The sequence below is a fragment of the Saccopteryx leptura genome, chromosome 1, assembly GCF_036850995.1.
Source record: "Saccopteryx leptura isolate mSacLep1 chromosome 1, mSacLep1_pri_phased_curated, whole genome shotgun sequence".
NCBI lineage: Eukaryota > Metazoa > Chordata > Mammalia > Chiroptera > Emballonuridae > Saccopteryx > Saccopteryx leptura.
This window is the reverse complement of record NC_089503.1, coordinates 308685129-308699773: the sequence shown is the minus strand read 5'-3', so window position 1 is coordinate 308699773 and position 14645 is coordinate 308685129. Positions and strand designations below refer to the sequence as shown.

Sequence of the window (14645 nt, the reverse complement as noted above, 5' to 3'; positions counted from 1 at the left end):
ATTCCGATTGGACGCATGCGGGAGTCTGTCTGACTGCCTCCCTGTTTCCAGCTTCAGAAAAATGGGGAAAAAAAAAAGTTTCCTCAGTCATATCCTGGCAGATCGCTTCACACTCCTTCCCCATCCCCAGCTTCTGAGTCTCTCTTTTCTAAGGGGGAGGATGGGGAGCAGGGAAAGGGGGAGCACATAGGATACCTGCCATCTCTTCTTTGAGGTGGTCGAGAGCAAATGATGGGAGCTGTGGGAGAGGAACATGTTCGCCACAGAGCCTTGCTTTGGCTTTGGACTTGATCTGCTTGACCTAACTAACTCCCTGTGTGATCTTGGGGGAGTCGCTGGACCAGTCTGAGCCTCATCTACCCAGTGCTGGTTGAGTCAGATAGATATTTTTCAGTCTGTCGGTTGAGACTCATTGGTGGGTTGTGAAATTTAGTGGGTAGCAACAAGCATTTTTAGAAATGAAATAAAATAAAATAGATTTGAGTGAAAAATACTGGAGTGCATAAGTATTTGTGAATTTTATTTTGTTTGTCATATTTGTGATAAAAAGTTTTTATTAAAATTTTATTTATTTATTTTTAATGTGGCTTGAGATAAAAAAGAACATGTTGGTGCCCCCAGGATGAGATGCCCTAGGGAGGGTCTCTTTCAGCCCAACTTTGTGTGGTTCCCACCTACAGGTCTGAACTGAGCTGGGACTCCTCCCAATACTCCAGCTGAGCCTGTACATGGAGCCCCTTGCAAATCAGTCTTTAAAGTTCTTTACAGAATTCTGGGAAATGAGCTACATTCCTGGGGTGGAATAAATCATGTTGAGTTAGGCTAGGCAGGATGTGACTTCAAACCCCCCTCCAAGTGGGCTGTGTGAGGGCAGCTCCTGTGACTGACTCATTATGAGCTCAGTGGCGGCACAGACTTCTTGAGAGAAGAGGCAGAGGTTGTGGGGGAGGGGAGCTGGCAGGTCCAGGGCGCCACCAAGCACAGCTCCTCCACCAAGCACCACTCCTCCTCCTCTGTTAGTTCGTTTTGATCCTCACAATAGTTCTGTGAGTTAAGCAGTGCTCTGACCACATTGCAGAGAGATGGCTGGTGCTCTGTACTACTCACAGCTGTCTTGGGGGGTGGTTGGTAGCACTTCTAGTTTATAAATGAAGAAACTGAGGCCTGGGGGCCATGGCAACCTGGCACAGTTTGTTCTGTTAAGTGATGGGGCTGGAATTCCACAGCCAGCCTGGCTGCCTCCTGAGGCTGGTTCTTTCTATCTACAGTGCCTTCTGTAAAGGTCATAAATAAGTTTATCATCAGTTGGAAGGTCTCTCTCCTTTCAGTGATGAAGCTTATTAGCAGAGTGGCTTGAATGACCCACTTGATTGATTCAGGAAGATGTTCTTGACCCCTGGCCAGTTATGTGTCTTTTAGGAACAAAACAAAGATTAGTGAACATCAGATTTAGCCGAAAGGATGGGTGATAAGAATAGGACAGTGATATGGTCCTGGGCGGTCACAGATGAGCCTCAGCCCGTTCCAAGCCTTTGCTGCCTTGCCTGCTAAAGGGGGGAAGGAACCACATAAGAGTCACTTATGTTTGAAAAATATGGTGTGGGATTATTTGGCTTAACATTAAGCACTTTCAGAATGAGTGGCAGAGGGTTTATGGCAGGGGTCCCCAAACTGTGGCCCGCGGGCCACATGTGGCCCCCTTAGGCCATTTATCCAGCCCCCGCTGCACTTCTGGAAGGGTACCTCTTTCATTGGTGGTCAGTGAGAGGAGCATAGTTCCCATTGAAATATTGGTCAGTTTGTTGATTTAAATTTACTTGTTCTTTATTTTAAATATTGTATTTGTTCCCGTTTTGTTTTTTTACTTTAAAATAAGATATGTGCAGTGTGCATAGGAATTTTTTTTTTTTCTTTTTCTTTTTCTGAAGCTGGAAACGGGGAGAGACAGTCAGACAGACTCCCGCATGCGTGCGACCGGGATCCACCCGGCAAGCCCACCAGGGGCGATGCTCTGCCCCTCCGGGGCGTCGCTCTGCCGCGACCAGAGCCACTCTAGCGCCTGGGGCAGAGGCCAAGGAGCCATCCCCAGCGCCCGGGCCATCTTTTCTCCAATGGAGCCTTGGCTGCGGGAGGGGAAGAGGGAGACAGAGAGGAAGGAGGGGGGGGGGGTGGAGAAGCAAATGGGCGCTTTTCCTATGTGCCCTGGCCGGGAATCGAACCCGGGCCCCCCGCACGCCAGGCCGACGCTCTACCGCTGAGCCAACCGGCCAGGGCCTGCATAGGAATTTGTTCATAGTTTTTTTTATAGTCCGGCCCTCCAACGGTCTGAGGGACAGTGAACTGGCTCCCTGTGTAAAAAGTTTGGGGACCCCTGGTTTATGGAGTTTGGACCTTTAGGGAGATTGGCACCAACTCCATTACTTCAGTTCATCAGGCATTATTCAGCACCCACATGTTGAGCAGTGGGATCCATTGATGACTGGGACCTGTTCTGGCCTTAGATCTCTCAGCCCAGTGAGATTAGGGTGGGGATGGCTGTTGGTGTGAGTGGCTACGCTATTCTTTTTCTGTTTTTCTTTTTTTTAGTACTTAAACATCACTCAGAATAGCAAGCCACTGAATGGCTGGTGGGTTTTGGGCTGAGTAGTTTTTTTGTTGTTGTTGTTGTTTTTGTATTCTTCTGAAGTTGGAAACAGGGAGGCAGTCAGACAGACTCCCACATGCGCCCAACTGGGATCCATCCGGCATGCCCACCAGGGGACGATGCTCTGCCCATCTGGGGCATTGCTCTGCCGTAACCAGAGCCATTCTAGTGCCTGAGGCAGAGGCCATAGAGCCATCCTCAGTGCCCGGGCCAAGTTTGCTCCAGTGAAGCCTTGGCTGCGGGAGGGGAAGAGAGAGACAGAGAGGAAGGAGAGGGGGAGGGGTGGAGAAGCAGATGGGCGCTTCTCCTGTGTGCCCTGGCTGGGAATCGAACCCAGGACTCCTGTACACCAGGCTGACGCTCTACCACTGAGCCAACCGGCCAGGGCCTGAGTAGTTTTTTTTGTGGTTGAATTTTTCTGAAGGGAGAAGCAGGGATGCAGAGAGATAGACTCCTGCATGCTCCCGACCTGGATCCACCTGGCAAGCCCACTAGGGGACGATGCTCTGCCCATCTGGGGTGTTGGTCCATTGCAACCAGAGCCATTCTAGTGCCTGAGGCGGAGGCCATGGAGCCATCCTCAGAACCTGGACCAACTTTGCTCCAGTGGAGCCTAGGCTGTGGAAGGAGAAGAGAGAGATAGAGAGGGGGAAGGGTGGAGAAGCAGATGGGTGTTTCTCCTGTGTACCCTGGCCAGAAATCAAACCCAGGATATCCACATGCCTGGCTGATGCACTACCACTGAGCCAGTTGGCCAGGGCCCTGGGCTGAGTAGTTTTAAAAAATTGTCTTTAGTTCCTGATGTTAGGTTGGGTTTCTCAGCCATTATGAAGTGGTTGCAGGAAGCCATTGAGACAGCAGCCATATAGTTAAATCTTTGCAGTGGTGTTATTCTTCTGCTTTGGGTTTCAGCAAACTGCTCTCATGCTTGAGGAAAGGAAAACAGTGCTCTCAGCAGAACCAAAGGGAAGGAATAACTTCACTGCAGAACGTGAAGGGTTTGGGTTGCCCTCATGTGCATATGGGAAGCTTCTGCAACCTCAGGAGGTGCTCGCTGCCACCAGCAGGCTTGATGTGTTCAGTGGCCTTTCCTAAGGGGCAGGCAGCCAAACATTTATCAGCCTTGTCAAATGGGGCCAATCTGAGGGCAGAATCTATGCTGTTTGCCCCCCAAAATTACTTGCCTCTCATTGCAGTTTCTCCTGGACTGCTGAGTGAAAGCTCATTACCAGATAGGTGAGGCACAGATGTGCCCTCACTAACCAAATACTGAACCACTTTAAAAACAAAGTCAAGGGTCCCATACAGATGACTTCCCTGCAGATCTATATAGATCCAGCCTGTGGCCTGGCCTCTTCCCATTGAGTGAAAGCTGCTTAACTTATTCCTAATGTACCTGCTTGCTTCTCTCCCTCTCTCCTTTAACATTAGACATGAGAAGAGAGGAGGGTTTACCCTTGGAATGGTGATCTCTTGGACAGAGAGGTTCCCAGATGACACAAGTGAGCATAAACCTAAGCATTTAGAGCAGTACACTTCATTTCAGCAAGCACTAATTGAGGACCCTCTCTATGCAGGACCCTGGCTCAGTCAGCACTTGAGTAAGGTGTGGAGGACAGCCCCCACCTTTAAGTAGAGTTCTAGTGACAAGGTACACAGACGGAGAAGCAATGGTTCTGGTATAAGGTAGATTGTACTATAGATGCCTGAAGAGAGGGGAAAGACAGAGAGGAATAATATACTAGGGCATGAGGAAAGGCTGCCTGGGCCATCCAGGAGCAAAGACAATCGATCCTCTGGGAGCCATGGCTAGAATGAATGGCATCTGGCAGTTTATGAGAGAGGTGGGACTGGAAAAACAGTTGGTTTTTTTTTGTTTTGTTTTTTCTTATGGGAGAGAGAGAGAGAGTTGGAGAGAGGGACAGATAGGGACAGACAGACAGGAATGGAGAGAGATGAGAAATATCAATTCTTCGTTGCGGTTCCTTAGCTGTTCATTGATTGTTTTCTCATATGTGCCTTGACCGGGGGCGGGGGGGGGGGGGGCTACAGCAGACCGAGTAACCCCTTGCTCGAGCCAGCGACCTTGGGTCCAAGCTGGTGAGCTCTGCTCAAACCAGATGAACCCGCACTCAAGCTGATGACTTTGGGGTCTTGAACCTGGGTCCTCCACATCCCAGTCCAATGCTCTATCCACTGCACCACCACCTGGTCAGGCAAGACAGTTGGGTTTTGAAGGCCGTGAGGATCTTGCTCTCCAGGTGGGAAGGACCATCATTCTGAATGAGGCTGTCTTCAAGTTCTAATTGCTTTGTGCCCTCACTGATTAGCTGATTGATTAATTTATTAAGAAATAGTTTCTGTGCCCAAAGCTGTGTATCTGTGGCCCTGAGGACAGGGGTAGTGTCTTAATGAAGGAGACTCAATTAGGCATTTTGTCTGCGTGACATGTGATATATGATATGAGCTCCATGAAAGGAGAGTTTCTGGGATGCTGGTGCACTTCTCATTTAGGAGGGAGTAGCTGCAGTGGGATAGTGTCTCCCAGATTCTCCCTGAGCTAGGCTGTTTTGGGTAGTAGATCAAAGGGTGAAATCTGTGCCTCATTTGTCCCTCTCATGGTGTTTAATCACTTTCTCCCTAGCCTCCTTGTAGAACTCTCTTTCCTCCTCTCTTAGATTAGGAGCTCTTCCTACCTAGTCCATGGTACTTTCCAGCTGCTGATCTTGCCCTTTTAAATTGAGATCAGGGAGGGTGATCTTTTTAAAAATACAAATCCAATGATGTCACCCTCCTCACCTCCCACCTCACACCTTTCACCTCCTACCTCCTGTGGTGGCCTCCCCTTGTCCTAGAATAAAGTCCACATTTCTTCCACATGGCTGATAAAATCCTGGGTAAGCTGCTATGCTTATCCTTTCCAGACTCATCTCCAGCTGCTAACCCCCCACCCACCCACCATTCCTTACGCACATAGGGGAGGGGAATCTATGTATGAAATTCTGATGTCATTTTTGATGCTCTGGGTTCTTTGGGTGTGGGGCAAAGTCAAAATGAACACAGGCCTTGCCTTCTTCAGTCAGGCAAACATGAACATTTCTCAGTGTTCCCTGGGACTTTCAGGAGTTCTGGGAAGTCCCTCCATAGGCCTCTGAGGAGGGAAGGGCAGAGTGGTTGGGTTCTGGGGGCTCTGGTGCTAAATTCCTCTCTGCCCATCTCTGGTCTGGTTTTCTTATCTGCTAAGCATCAGCATAGGCTGGGGTTGGAATACTGCTAAGGGAAACAAGTCCCAGTTTCTTCTGTAAGCAAATAACATTCCTGAGGGAATGAGGGGGGCCCTCTGTAGCCCTCCCAGTCCTCAGCAGCCTCTGGCTCTGGGCATCTCCTTTCATAGCTTGGGGAGAATGAGCACCTTAGCTTTGGGGGCCACTATAAGGTTGGCCCTGGGTGCAGGGGGCTGACACCTTCCTGTAGATAAATGTTCTGATAGCCTTGCTGTTTATATGGGGAGGCTCTTGTGCATCTATTACCTTGTTTGAGCCTGATGGCAGCGTCTGATTGCTGAGTAAGGTCCTACAGCTGGTCAGTACCAAGCCAGACTCAAATCCAGCTCTTCTGCCACTGGACCCCTGCACATCCCACCAGACCTGTATTACCCAGGTTGGCATTGAGAAATAGTTTTCTGCAGAATATTCCAAAGTGCTAAGAGTGCTAGACAAATGAAGTGAGTTTCCTTACTGCAGCCTTCTCAGAACCTTTTATGTGCATTGTGACTCTGCGGGAGGTCCATGGGGTGGCAGCATGTTCAGCCTTGTTGGGCCATGAAACCTTTTCTAATGCAAAATCACTGTTTGGGAAGCACCATACGGTGCCATGTTGTTCTCTGTGGACTGATGTCACCTGGAGAGTCACCAACTTCTTAAAGCTTTTCATAGGCCCCAGGTGTCCTTCTAGGAAGGATTAAGACTAATTAGGGGGGCAAGAGAGAGAAGTTGGGAGGACAGTTCCTATTAAATGTTGAGTTTTTTGCTGGGAACTTGAGTTACAACCACTTTGATGGTAGGCATTTCCCCCTAATTCTAGAGCTAGGAGATTGAGGTGTTAACAGTGTCAAGATCACAGAAACTGTGAGTGAGAGATTCAGACCCAAGTATGTCTGACTCCAAATTCAACCCATTCCAATCCATCACAATGCATCGCAAGCATTTGTCTTAGGATATGAGGACTTGGTGCCCCACAGGGCAGTGGTTTTTTCAAGTTCTGTCATTCTCTTTTGAGTTGGTACCAAAGATTGTGTCTGTAGCATTTGCTTGTTTTTTGCAGACCTATTGGTCCAGGAGAGGCAGGAGGGGCAGCCTGAGGCCTTTACGTGGATCCCAACCAGGGCAGAGACCCACTCCACTAGCCCATGCCAGCTGAGGTCCTAGCTCGTGTGTCTGGTGGTTGGTTGTAGATGGTAGGCGCCTCCACATTGGTTAATCAGGGGCACTAGAAGGTTCCAGAAAACTGAGATGGTTTATTCAATCTTACTAAAAGCTTCTTGGGACCAATAAATTGTTTTTACTCCTTTCTTTTTATGGAGTGAAAGTTTGAATATACTCTTTTCCCCTTTTTGTCTTGGGGATATAAAAATTAGTGCACAAATGATGTGGGTTTGGTAACAGATCAGGTGGCTGTGACCTGTGCATGCTTTCACCTTGGATCTCCCGTGTTCACTTCAGCTCTCCAACTCTCTGGCCCTCTGTACAACTCAAGGGGATTTTTCCATCTTCTTAGAAATCTTCCCTATCAGTCCTTTATTTTTGCCTTGCTCCTCATGCATTCATTCAGGAAACTTTAACTGAACCCTGCTGTAGGTCAGACGTTGTGCTAGACATTTGAATTCAAAATGAATGAGACCTCGTTCTTGTCCTTAGATAAAATGGCAGATAATGACAGTGGAGCTGTTTGATTACGGCAGTGTGGAGTACAGAGGGGAGGAACACAAAGGGGAGGGTAGTGTTTTTGCAGCAATCAGGGAGGGGTCTTAAGAGGAGGGAGCATTTAAAGAGCTGAGGTTTGAGAGAGGGTCCCTCGCTCAAACACACCAGCTTCTCTAAGGCCTGGAGGCATGAGTAGAGAGGGATGTGAACAAGAATTGAGTAAGGTAGAGAATGGCAGAGGGAGAGGAAGGGCTGGGAGCATTGGAGATTAATGGGCAAGATCACAAAGGGCCTACTCACCATGCAAGGATGGTTAGATTTCGTTCTGGTCAGATATAGAGCCATTGAACTGTTTTGAACTGGTGATAATATCAATAAAATAGGAAGTAGCATGAATAGAAGTGGAGCTGACAAGTCATCCTGAAGGAAACTAGGGGGATGGATTTGAAAAGGGTGGAAGCCTCAGGGAAAGGACAGGAAGGAGGTGGCTGTGCAGCTTAGAAAGGAGACGCTGGCCTGGATTGGAGTGGGGCACCAGCGATGGGGCTGACAGAGAGCTTCTAATTCACCAGGGATACGTTTACAGTGGCTCTCTTGGGTGACCAGATGAAGTCTTAGAGATGGAGACTCAGAAGGGAGTGTCGGTTGGGGGAAAGAAGGAGGTAGGGAGTTCACTGTGGTGGTGCTTGTGGGTCCTACAGGTGGAGACATCCTCTGGTTGGTGTTCAGGCTCTTGGAGGAGAGTTCTGGGTGAGAAACAGTCACCTGGGTATCATCTCTGGGACTAACTCTGATTTGGCAAAACTATTAAAAAATAGAATTTGAGCTCAGTTGGCTGGAGCTGGTTGAGCCTTGTCCCAATATGCCAAGGTTGTGGGTTCGATCCTCATTGTTCAGGACACATACAGTAATCAAACAGTGAATTCATAGATGGGTAGAGTAGCAAATCAGTGTTTCTCTCTCAATCTCTCCCCCTTCCTTTCCTTCTTCCTCTCCCCTCTGCTCTGCCCCCTCCCCTCCCCCTTTGCCTCTCTCCTCTCCCCCCTCCGCCCCTCTCCCCCTCCCTTTCCTCTCTTTCTCTAAAATCAATAAGTAAAAATTAAAAAAAAATACAGTGTTTGATGGTATTCCCAGGATAGTGGGATGAGCTGATGCAGCATGGGAGAAAACCCCTCCCCCCTTGCAGTGTGGCTGCTGCCTGTCTGTCTGCCATTAATCACCTGGACCTCTCAAGCTGCTGAACTTTGCTTATGAGTCACTGTCTGAGCTGCTGTGCTGGAGGCTCTGGAGATTCATGCCCTGCCTGGGGAAGTACATCTGCCTCCTTTGCCTGATTCTTTTTTTTTAAAGTTGGGTATTTAGGAGTCTTTTAAGTATAGTCCAGTAGTGGGTTCCCTTAAAATACAGTATAGTACAAGGGACAGTCGCTCCTTGGTGGTGTCATCCATGATGGTCATTGTTTGGGCCCTGGGAATCATTTTGCTCTGAGGACTTCTATGTTTTAAAGAGATTTGACTTGTACACTTCACAGTTGGGAGAGTATTTACTAAGCTGAGGTCTGGTTTCTTTGCAACATTTGCTTATATTACTAACCTTTAAATCAGTGGTTCTAGCTAAGAGATTTTGCTCCCTCCCCCACTCCCAGTCTTCATCTTTGGCAGAGTCTGGAGCATTTTTGGTTGTTACAACCAGGGGTGGGGAGCTACTGTTGATTAGTGAGTACAGGCCAGAGATATTGCTAAGTATCCTACAATGCACAGGACAATCCTCCACAACAGACTTATTTGGCCCAAAATGTTCATAGTGTTGAGGTTGAGAAATGCTGCTTTACCTGATCACATCATTTTATGGTTCATGAAAAACCTCACCCTCTTCTTTGGCCTGGAATACTTTTCTACCATCTCTTTCCCTCCCCTATCAATCAAGGTTCCATCCATCTTCTAGGACACAGCTTAAATGTCATCTTCATGAAACTCCTTTGAGCTTCCAAGTTTTTCACTGAATCACTCCTTTCTCAGTGTTCCTATAGTAAGCTGCTTGTTCCTGTATCCTGCAGTCTTTTTAAAGCTAATGGTCTTCTTCTGCAGTGACTGTTCCATAAAGACGTGTCCTGCCTCATTGTTACAAATATTTGATGTTGAATTAAACAGCCTCGTGAGGTGTTTGTGAGGTGGAGAAGGTGGCATGAAATATTATATGCATTTACAGTTGAGCCAGAGAGGTGGCATGTGCCCAGGTTTACAAACTACTTCTTAATCCATGTCGCATTTATCTACTGGGCTTCCACCATGCTTGGTGTTGGGTGCAGCAGTTTACAGGACAGAAAACCAAGGAGTTTGCTCACTGCCCACTCTACACTCTATAAGAAAGGCTCAGATCGGCATTTAGTGGTATGTGTCATCCCAGTACATTATTATAAACTCTTTGGGTCCTTTATACCTTTGTCACAATAGTTTTGCACATAGATAGATCCTCAGTATGATTTGGTTGGTTGAATAAGTAAATCTAATGGATTTGAACATTTCTTTATTTCAAGACCTCATTTTGTAGAACCTTCCTTAGTAGTTCATTTAACTCAGAAGCAACGGCTATAAGGAGAAAGAGAAGGGACATGTCATCTGTGCTGGCTGGGATGAAAACCAGTCAGAGGGGCCTGCTCACATACATCAGAGATTGAGCTGGAACAGGGCTCCGGGTCTGGGGTGAAGCCGCCTGGGTCTCTTGATTGGAACCTTGACTCAGAGAACTTACATGGCTTGCCCAAGGTCATACCCCTCACATTCTTACTTTTAGCTCAGTGATTTAAGTGAAAGTGTGAAGATTCCCTTGTACAAACCCGCACAAGGAGAATATGGGGTTTGCATCTTTAAATTGGCAAATTAAATTTGTTTTACTGGTTTGCTTAACTAGGGGGTTCTCAGTTTTTCTCTCCATGGCTAGTTTAAGTGGAAACTGAGCAGGGTGTTGGAGCCACATGGGTTTTGAATCTGGGTTTTGGGACCATCACCTGTAAAATGAATATGATGATATATGCCTTATGAATTGATTGCAAGACTTGAGTGAGAAAACAGAGCTTATTAGCAAGCCCTCTGTACTTGGTATCTTTAAGATGAGTGAGGCTGACTTAAAAGTTCCAAGCCTAGAATTTGGGCAGTGGAAGGCTTTACATAATCCTGGTTGTCTAGGAATGGACATGCTTACTGTTTTAGGACCAATGATTTGTCCTAGTAGAATAAATACTGTCTTTAAGGGGCTAGCAGTTGTTGTTTTTTTCCAGACAAGCTCGCAATTAAGTAAAAAGAGAACCAGAGGGAGGGAGGGAGGAAAGGAAGGGATTCTTCAGGAAAACAGGATGAAATAAAAGATCCAAATGGATGTTTAGGAGGGAAAGGGGGAAAACAAATAATCGAGGAATTACATTTTGGGTTGAAAGCAGAGGTTTTTGGTTAACCTATTTACTTTCAGTTTCATCATTTCCTGAACGTCCTAATTTAGCCTCTGGTTGTGTCCTCTCGATTATGGCCTAAAAAGGCAACTACTTGGGTTTCTTGGAGTTGGACTGGCACCCACAGGAAGCCGAATGGGAAGGGCCTGGAAGGGCCTGCCTCAGCCTGATCTGGTCTCCAATGGGAGAGAGCTGTCTTTCCTCGCCTTAACTCCTTGCTGGCTGGCTGAGTCCCACACGTTCCCAGGACTTCCTGAGGCTCCCTAATCTGAGCCACCAAGCTCTTTCCTGCAGATGGTTTTCTAAGTGCTGGTATGGTTGCTGCCACATGAATACCGTGCTCTAGTGGCCGTGCACATCAATTGACCCCTTTGACAGCAGGGCCATAAAAATGTCTGGATGTCTTTTTGGTCCAGTAATTTCACTTCTGGGAATTTATCTCAAGGTGGTCCACTAGATAAAAAGAAATCACCTATTAAAAAGTGATCTTAAAAAAATCACTTTGGAATATTATGTAGCCATTAAAAGTGGCCAATACCCAGGCCTTGAATTAGTCCTGGGTTTGAGTTTTTGCCCCCAGCTAGCTGTGTGACTGAATGGAGGTATTGCCCTCTCAGAACCTCTGCATCATCACTTGTAAAATGAATCGTTTGGATAAAAGTGATCAACAAGCAAACTGTGGTCCTGTGGGGAAAATGGTCATAAGAAGTAGGGAAAATATAAAATGTGAAACTCTACTCTTTGCCTAAGGTAGTTTAAAATCCAGTGTTTTTATGAAGCAGGACCAGTAGGGACCATTAAAATAAAGAGAAAACTGCCTGACCTGTGGATAAAGTGTCAACCTGGACTGCTGAGGCTGCCAGTTCGAAACCCCAGGCTTGCCCAGTCAGGGCACATATGAGAAGCAACTACTGCAAGTTTATGCTTCCTGTTCCTCACCCCTGCCTTTCTCTCCCCCTCCTCTCTAAAATGAATAAAATCTTTAAAAAAATAAAATAATTTAAAAGAGAGAAAACTGATATTTGGGAAGAGAAGGTCAGGAATTTAGGGGGATATTTTTCTTTCATTTTGAAAACCTTTATATTATGTCTAGTTTTAAAAAAAATTTCAAAGGGGTATTTAGTAGGGTTCCAGGACTGGATGGGGAAAAGTGGCTGCACGCTGGCTGCTGCATTGAGTGGACTGCCTCCTTAGTACCCTTTCTCCAGTGCCCCTTATTTAATTTCTGACACCTCTTGACAGTGGCACTTACTCCACCTGCATCCTTAGAGGTGAACTGTAACCTGTCTGTATCCCTGGCTTCCCCACTGGGCACACACCACTCAGCAGCCACTGGGGACTGGGAGCCTCTTTAGCTTACATGTTGGAACTCAGCCGCAGCCCGGTGGCCTCTGAATCCTTGAATGTGGATGGATGTTTCTGCCTGGCTGGGTGGGAGGGCTTTAATAGTTACTCCAATGTTTATCATGACCTCTGGCCCTCCTCATCAGTCCAGCCCATCCATTGATCTTGGCACTGCTGCTTCCTCATGTCATTCCAGCAGAGTTGCTGAAACCAAATAGCTCTGTCCTTGGCCTGGCTCAGCAGGGCCCAGCGTGTTTGATGAAAAGTTCTGCTAAGAGATAGGCATTGAGGCAAGTGGGTACTCCTCAAGCCCACTGTCTGTGGGTGCCTTGGCACCACAGCCTTCTGTGTTGATCTAGTGCTGAAGGAATGCATTGTGCCCCCTCTCTTGAAAGAAGTATGGTTTGGCCCCTAGTCTCTGTAAGGTATCAGAGTAGACAATACTGGCCTGTTGCTGACCCTTCCCTTCTTCCAAGGCCTGCGGTAGGGTGGAACGAGGAGCTAAGGGTGGTGGGTTGGGTGGATTTTTCCTGTCATCTCTGCATTGTATATGGTGCTCCAGCACAGACCCACCAGTGAAAAGGGCCAGGTAGTTTACCTGGATTTCCAGGGTGGGCTGAGTGCCCAGGGGTACAGATGCTGTGATGCCAGGCTCCAGATAGGTTGTTTGCTATTGGTCCCTCTGGGGTGGTGTTGCTGGGATGGAATGGAGTTTGGTGAGGCCAGAGTCATTTGCCCATTACTGATGTACTGCTTGAAGTGGCCCACAGGCCAGGGAAGTGAGAATATTGAGTTTTTATGTGCCCTGCTTTTTGACAGGCCACACCAGGAAAGCTCATTCTCAGCCTCCCTGCCTGCTTGCTCAGTAAATATTTGTTGAGTGCTCTGGAATGCTTGCCTCTGCACTCTTCATGTCCCACTCAACTTATCAACAGTTTCGGCCCGCTCCAACCCCAGCCTGACTACTTTTATGAGACCCCAGGCACAAGTGTGTTGGGAAGAGCCTGGGCTGGGTTAGGATACTGTCATGACCTGGCTGGGAGACTCTAGGCAAATGAGTTGCTGTCTTTGAGCCTCCTTCCTCATTTATGAATTGAGAATAATAAAAGCTCTTTTCCAGGATAATTTACATTAAGCGACGATATGAATAAACAGAACCTGATGTTGGTAGAATCTACATACTTAATGACCATCCCTTTTCTTTCTTCTCTTGGAGGGGTCTGGTAAAGGGTATGGGATATCCTTGGATATTTTCACTGGGCTGGGTCAGTGGAACTCTTAACCAGCAGCAGACTTAGGATTTAGGGGGACAAGGTTCAGGTGAATCCCTTTTTGCATATTGAGGGAGGGATAGTCGTATCTTTTATGGGTTTGAAGTTTGCAGAAAGGTTGAGAACAAACAGCCTGTGAGGCCCTGTGCTCTGTGATTGCAAGTTTTTGAGCAGGGCAGTGATGTGATCGAGAGACTGGTTTTGGGAGCCCGGGTTGGGAGACTTTGGAGAGACCGACTGGCCAGTGGTCTGATAAACAGACAGGCAGAGAACGACTGGTATTTGCACTGGCAGAGAGAAACCTTTGGTCCCTTGGATGGACTGGCCAGTGTGGAAGCAAGGGCAGCTGTGAAGCCCTGGGTTCTGCCTTCTGCCTAGACCCAGACCCAGACGAAAGAGCAGGGCTGGCTAGGTGGTTTATAGCGGTCCTGTTCATGCCGTGTTTGCTGCTGCCTAACTCTGCTCTCTGCCTTCTCTTGGAGGTGGTCCTTGTGGGTGAATTGTGCCCCTGGTCCCCTGAGAGAGGCTGCTGGAGTTCGCTTGTGCTGGGAATATAAACCAAGCTGCCGGCTGGGGGAGCTGAGGAGGCTGCCAGGCGTCTGCTTCTTGGATTTGCCTTCACTACTGTGGGGTAGCAAGCAGATTTCCTTAAGAACAGCCTCTTATGGAGTGAGTCCAGGGAAGCCCCTTAGCCTTGCTCTGGAAACCATTTTATGAGCCCAGATAAGAAGGCCTGGGCAGCCCAGACTTTTCCTTTTGTTTACTCCCTCCCAAGCCTCAAGCCTCCTTTGCTTCCAACTTCCAAGTCTCTTTTGAAATCTGGAAGCATGAAAGCCTATGTCAACCTGGATTTGGATCTGGGGTCCTACTGGCTTCCTGGGCCTGGGGTAGGTTCCTTGATCTCACAAGGGGAAAGCCTGCTTGTGTTGTGACCTAGACAGTGAGCTTCTGGGCTGTTTCTCTGGTGGCCAGGAGCAGCTCTGTCTTAGACCAGGGTTTCTGAGACCTGCTTTTGGTTC

The 14645-nt window shown here is 47.7% G+C and overlaps 1 protein-coding gene across 2 annotated transcripts in view; it reads left to right on the top strand.

The window, feature by feature from the left end:
• MYH9 (myosin heavy chain 9) overlaps positions 1-14645 on the top strand; it is a 100498-nt gene that overhangs the window by 20341 nt on the left and 65512 nt on the right. The window lies entirely within an intron of this gene.